The sequence below is a fragment of the Choristoneura fumiferana genome, chromosome 25 (genome assembly GCF_025370935.1).
Source record: "Choristoneura fumiferana chromosome 25, NRCan_CFum_1, whole genome shotgun sequence".
Taxonomy (NCBI): Eukaryota; Metazoa; Arthropoda; class Insecta; order Lepidoptera; family Tortricidae; genus Choristoneura; species Choristoneura fumiferana.
This window is the reverse complement of record NC_133496.1, coordinates 1,410,174-1,416,975: the sequence shown is the minus strand read 5'-3', so window position 1 is coordinate 1,416,975 and position 6,802 is coordinate 1,410,174. Positions and strand designations below refer to the sequence as shown.

The window sequence follows — 6,802 nt, the reverse complement described above, 5'->3', positions numbered from 1 at the left end:
TTTGTACTTAACACTACTTTTTTTATTTAACCTTTTTGTTTTTCGTTTCTGTACAATAAAGAGTATAAAAAACAAACTTTTGACGACCAGTTGGCCAAGTGGTTTGAGAACCTGACTACGAAGTTTGAGGTCTCGGGTTCGATCTCCGGCCGGAGCAGATATTTTTATAAATAATACGAATGTTTGTTCTCGAGTCTTAGATGTTTAATATGTATTTATGATTTAATATTATGTATTTAAGTATGTATTTATCTATATAAGTATGTTTATCCGTTGCCTAGTACCCAGAGTACAAGCTTTGCTTAGTTTGGGATTAGGTCAATTGAAAGAAAGAAAAGAAAGAAAGAAAGAAAGGTTTATTTTGCCTCCATAAGTACCACCTAAAACTAAGACTAGAACTAGCACTAAAACTATGTCACTTGGACTTGGAATTGGTGTCAAGTGTCCCATGATATTTATTTATTTATTTTACTTAACTCGTTATTTTAATGTCCTTGTTTGTAAAAAGTAAAAAAGCGGTTTCAGAAAAATTATAGAATAGATAAGGTACTCATACATAATTTTTGAAAATAGATATTATTTTCATATAATGCGATGAGACGATCATAACATAATGTTGAGTATATCTGGTCTGGTAAACATCGTGAGGAAACCTGCACAACCTGCGAAGCAATTCAATGGTGCGTGCGAAGTTCCCAATCCGCACTGGCCCGCGTGGGAACTATGGCCCAAGCCCTCTTGTTCTGAGAGGAGGCCTGTGCCCAGCAGTGGGACGTATATAGGCTGGGATGATGATATCTGGTCTACAAATAGTACAGTGAGCACAATAGGCGGTATAAAATATGATTCCATCGGAACCTTTGAAAATAAGCTTAATCCTACCCCGGTTCATTATTCAACGTTAAAATATAAAATTAAACGGGTAATTTTAATTTGGCGTCGGTTAACACTGGCGAAAATAAATTTTGAGACTGGCAACATATATTAATCTGAATTATTTGGCACAAAACGTTTTCAACAACGTTGTCATTTTCAATTTGTTTAAATGAAAAGTTCATTTACCTATTTAAATTTCTGATGTAATTTTTATGATCGAAATTAAAATATCATGAACGAGTAAAAACCGGCCAAGAGCGTATCGGACACGCCCAAGATAGGGTTTCCTAGACATTACAAAAAAATAAAGTAATATTTTTCTAGGATTTCGTATTGTGTGCGGAATCTTCCAAGTTTAGGTATATTTAACCCCCGACGCAAAAAGAGGGGTGTTATAAGTTTGACCGCTATATGTGTCTCTCTGTCTGTCTGTGTGTCTGTTTGTGATCGATTTGAATGCGTTCTTTATTTTAAAATCAGGTTTTTTAGCGATGGTTCTTAGACATGTTTTATAAAAATTGGTTCAGCCTTTTTTGAGATATCGAACTTGGAAGTGACAACTTTTTCCAACTTTTTGATGGTTAGATTATTTATACATTAGGCTGCTATTTACTCTTAAACTACTAATAATTCTTAAGGAATGGGCGGCGGTGAACACTATTATTTCAGGTGACCGGCCCTAGTTGACTACGAAACCCTAAAAAGGGTGTTTTAATGAAAGGACGTTTTAATTTACGTTCAGTATTTTTTTAATAATTTTAGAGATATTTGGACTAGACTTGTGTTTTTTTTTTAAATGATACCCATATTTTAGTTTTCTACTACTGTACTAGTACTAGGTCTTTTTTTAGTTCTTGTATATTTTTTTATAATTATATTTAACATCGCTGAATACATGCCTTAAACATATTCGATATAACATGTAAAACATTACGATAAACTTTGTGATTTCCGTACATTGAGATCGTAATTTTATCCGACTAAATTTCAACAAAATAATGAATGAATCCAAGCTACCATCAAACAAACTCAGTTATACAGTAAAATTTATTTATATTGACCCGGATAACTCACGTCTTAAATCGAGTTTAGCTCGACATCCGGATAAAAGTTTTCTTATCTTAAGTTAGGTTATAGTATATAAGCAGTAGCAGGTAGTAATTAGTAGTAGTTATGTAACACATATATTAATCGGTCTTATTTTCTACCTGGATCCTGTAACACAGGTACTCCTAGCACAGGATCCAGAGCCGTAGACTCTTGTTTATAAGTTTTTGATGAAATAATTATTTTCATTTTCATTTTAGTTATGTCATTATCCAACTAAGGCACTTGTCCCACCGCCGACGATTAGCGAGAAGCGAGCAGAGCGTGTAACTAGAAACGAGTGGGCGAGAAGTGAAAAGCGAGTGTTTGAGCGCGACGGGCGATTACTCGCTCTACTCGCTCGAGCCGGGCGGCCGCCAAGCTAACAGTGCTGAGCGAGTATCGCTGAGCTAGTTTTATAGCTTAGCGAGTCTTATAGCTCTTGTCGCTGCGACAAATGATGTAAGAGCGAGTTCTCGCCGGCAGTGTGAACCGCCAGCGATCAACTATTAATAAATGTGTCTCTTTTACTCACACAGGATCTTATATCTTTTGTTCGTTTCTTGAGCGAGAAAATAGACGATAGCCAATCGTTTCCTCGCCGGCGGTGAGACAACTGCCTAAAGCAGCGACATGTGGTTTCCTTACTTTTAGACCAGTTTGTGTAAATTTGGTGAATAAACGGATATTCCCCGTCATGTTTACGATTTTTATCGGCGCAGCTTGTGCTAGGGCTATGCGCCATTTACGACGCAAGCCGGCGTAACGCATAAAACGGCGTATCGCTAAACGTTGTTTTTATGCCTTTTAGTTAAACGAAAACTATAACTTGAAATAACGTTACGTTACGTCGTATTCGCACAATGTAACATCTATTTTAACTAGAATATTCTAAAAATACTGAAAATCTTGTGAGATATATGTGACATTTAAATTGTCTAAGGAGAAAATGAAACTGCCAGAAAAACGACCAGTATTAAAATTCAATGCGAATCGCCAGCCAGCCATAGCCAGCTATGATGATGATACTAGCAACCTGTCACTATTGTACCGTTTTTGTCAAACTTTAAACCTAAAATTGCTAAAAGTGACTCCGAAGCGGTAACGTTTCGTGTGCTCTGCTTACCCCATTTGGGAATACAGGCGTCATGTTTGTGTGTTGTGTTAGTGTGTGTAATTTGATAGGGTTTTATTTCTTTTATGAAGTTTTTTTAAATAAAAATGGCTTCTATCCGTTTTATGAAGTTGCACTATACATACAATCTTAGCTTTCAATTTTGACGTACAAACTGAGTTAGTTACACACTTAGCGCTTCTCATACCAAGATCGAAGTGGATCCCATCGGACGGAAGTAACCGATTTAGACCCGAGACAATCCAATCGGGCTCCAATCAAGGCTGGACTCAAACCCGCGCCTCTCTGATTGAAACACACACTATATGTGCGGCGTAGATGCTCTACGAGGCTACGGCGTAGATGTGCTACGCAGCTACGATGGAATGCTTTAGAATTTCTTACAATAAATATTGACTAGTGATTTTATTTGTTCGTTTGTTTATAGTCTTTATTGTACAAAAAGGTTACTAAAAAGTGTTAAGTACAAAGGTGGACTTATCACTGAATGGATCTCTGCCAGTCAACCGTTAAGTGACCAAATCAAGGTTCAAAAAATAGAGCAAAACATTTATTATTTTGAATAAATATAAATGCATATTTAAAACCTTAATACCTAAATTTACAATAAATGAATACACACATTTACATATAATACATAAATAACACAAGTATAAAGGATAATTACTTACTAAATAATTAAGGAACTATAAGTGTGAGCCACATCTTCTATGTCTCCCAATTAATCAATCAATTCAATTTTATTCATTTACTAATGTTTACCCGCGACTTTGCACGCGTAAATCAGTAGATAAAATAAAATCAATTAATATAGGTGCTGTAAACTTTAATTGGGTATTAAATAAATAAATTTATTATTATTACTTCCAACCGAAGCAACTGGAGGTCCATGGAGGAGGCCCTTATGTCCAACAATGGACGTCCTACAGCTAATAACGCTGATGATGACTAAATTCCTAAATTTTACATCATGATCTCAAACAGAAGTATCTCTTTAATTTATAAGTTTTTTTAAAATAAAATACTATAAAAAGTCAATGAAAAATTGCGACTGTGTTGCCTGAACACTACAATTTAGCCGCTTTCAAGTCTAGGGTGAATGAGCATTTACTAGGCAAGCGTGCTCCATCGTAGGCCTCATCCTCGCTTTCCGTCAAGCGTGATTGTGGCCAAGCCTATCATCATCCCAGCCTATATACGTCCACTGCTGGGCACAGGCCTCCTCTCAGAACAAGAGGGCTTGGGCTATAGTTCCCACGCGGGCCCAGTGCAGATTGGGAACTTCACACGCACCATTGAATTGCTTCGCAGGTTTGTGCAGGTTTCCTCACGATGTTTTCCTTCACCGCAAAGCTCGTGGTAAATTTCAAATGTAATTCCGCACATTAATTTGGAAAAACACAGAGGTGCGAGCCGCGGTTTGAACCCACGACCCTCTGTTTGAGAGGCGCTAGGTCAAACCACTAGGCCACCAAGCCTATATCGTATAAAAAAAACTTCGGTATACCTAATTAACGAAATAACCTAACCAACTAAAAGTTGGAAAACCCCCGACTACACTATATGACGACAATATCTCAAAAACGGCTGAACCGATTTTGATAAATATGTCTAAGAACCATCTCTAGAAAACCTGCTCTTAAATAAAAAAAACGCATTCAAATCGGTCCACCCGTTTAAGAGCTACGGTGCCACAGACAGACACACATAGCGTCGGGAGTAAAAAATAGCAGCCATTGCGTATCTAAATGAATCATTTAACACCCGCGAATAAGTCAACTAAATAGATAGATAGATTATCTAAATCCGAGTTTCCCTAGTTCCTTTAACTTCCCGCGAAAACTTCTCAAACTTCTTAAAAACTTTGAGGCACACTAATTAATAGTTTTCCACAAAGTTTTTTCTTTGACGGAAATATTTAATTAATGTTTCAGTCGAGTGCCTAAAGTTCACGCAGACGAATTGTGTAGAGTCCGAATTATTTCGGCGTTAAATCGGAGTTCAGGTTCGGTTTTTTGTTTTTATTATATATTTTTGTTATAATTTGAATAGTCAAGGTTTCTATACACATCAAATGTAAGTCCATATTGTTGCGGGCACCCGAGGGTCAGAGACCTGGTGACCTGACACAGGTTCTACCTAGTTCGGGCACCAGTCTCCCCCACACAAGTCTGTAAAACTAATTGGGTATGAAATAGGAAATGTACATTGTTATTTTTGTAACTTGGTGGTGGAGAAGAAATAAATAAAGTTATTTATTTATTATTTCAGCAGAATGTCAGCTGACACTAGAATTGGAACGAAACCGAAGCTATTATGGTGATTTTCCACCGGCGAGGTGAAACGAGACGAGGCGAGACGAGAATTGAAATTTGTATGCATTCTCGCGCGCTCGCCACGAGCCGCATACAAATTTCAATTCTCGTCTCGCCTCGTCTCGTCTCGACTCTTTAGATTCGTTAACTTTCGTGTCTCGTAATCGTGTTCGACTCCTGATATTTGTTCGTGGTTACGTTATTACAGTACGATTGTCTCCACTTTGACCTCGGTAATTCTTCAATGATTAAGATCAAGATTTGGTCGTGGCCGCGACAAAATAAGTTGACTCATTTTAAGTCACCGTGGTGGCCTAGTGGTTTGACCTATCGCCTCTCAAGCAGAGGGCCGTGACTTCAAACCCCGGCTCGCACCTCTGAGTTTTTCGAAATTCATGTGCGGAATTAGGTACATTTGAAATTTACCACGCGCTTTGCGGTGAAGGGAAACATCGTGAGGAAACCTGCACAAACCTGCGAAGCAATTCAATGGTGCGTGTGAAGTACCCAATCCGCACTGGGCCCGCCTGAAAACTATGGACTAAGCCCTATTCTTCTGAGAGGAGGCCTGTGCCCAGCAGTGGGACGTATATAGGCTGGGATGGGTGTGGCAGTGTGGCACAATCTGGACTTTTGTTTAGAACCGAATGCAGCAGAAATAACGCGAGCGAAATAGCGACTCACGACTCAAAAAGTAACGCTCGTCTGGCTGCACCCAAATCTTAGGCTAAATTTTCAGGCTAAAATGATACTTTTAATAACTAACTCAGGATGATACCATGGCAAGAACCTACACTAAAAAGTTGAGTTACGCGTGTATTTATATTACCTCGAAATTTAAGGGTAGTTAGTGAAATTGGATTAATTATTTTCCTTTTAAAATTAATTAGCACTACGTGATACTAATTTGTTTTTGTTCAAAACGTCGCACTTGTTGACGTGACAGCTGTCACAGAACGCTTCTCTCTCGTATCAAATTGTACGCTTACACTGCTGCTCGAAAATATTTCAAAGTTTTATTACGCTCTGGTAGTTAATTCTAAATAAAAAAAAAGTTTTGATATCGGTTCACAGTACTTAAGTCTTCGTCTAGTTACAGTTGGAGGTAGTATCAAAAATACACACTGTATACTGGTACTACTTCTTGTACTACTTGTAGTACCTACTTGTTCATGGATCTGACAGAATATCAGCGCTGCAGGCGTCTAACGCCTCAGCATTATGCTGAGTCAGCGGCCGTTTCACTTTTAAAGGGACACACAAAATCGTATATTTTTATTCTTGTATTTCTTTTTTGTTTCATTTGTGTTTGCTGTTTATTGTTTTTTTGTTGTTGTATTTGTGTGTCTTTTTAATTGTTCTTTCTTTCTTTCTTACTAGAGTTTACTTC

General features: G+C 37.7%; 1 protein-coding gene across 3 annotated transcripts in view; it reads right to left on the bottom strand.

Moving 5' to 3' along the window:
- Positions 1 to 6,802, bottom strand: part of LOC141442422 (complexin-like) — a 362,634-nt gene that overhangs the window by 164,002 nt on the left and 191,830 nt on the right. The window lies entirely within an intron of this gene.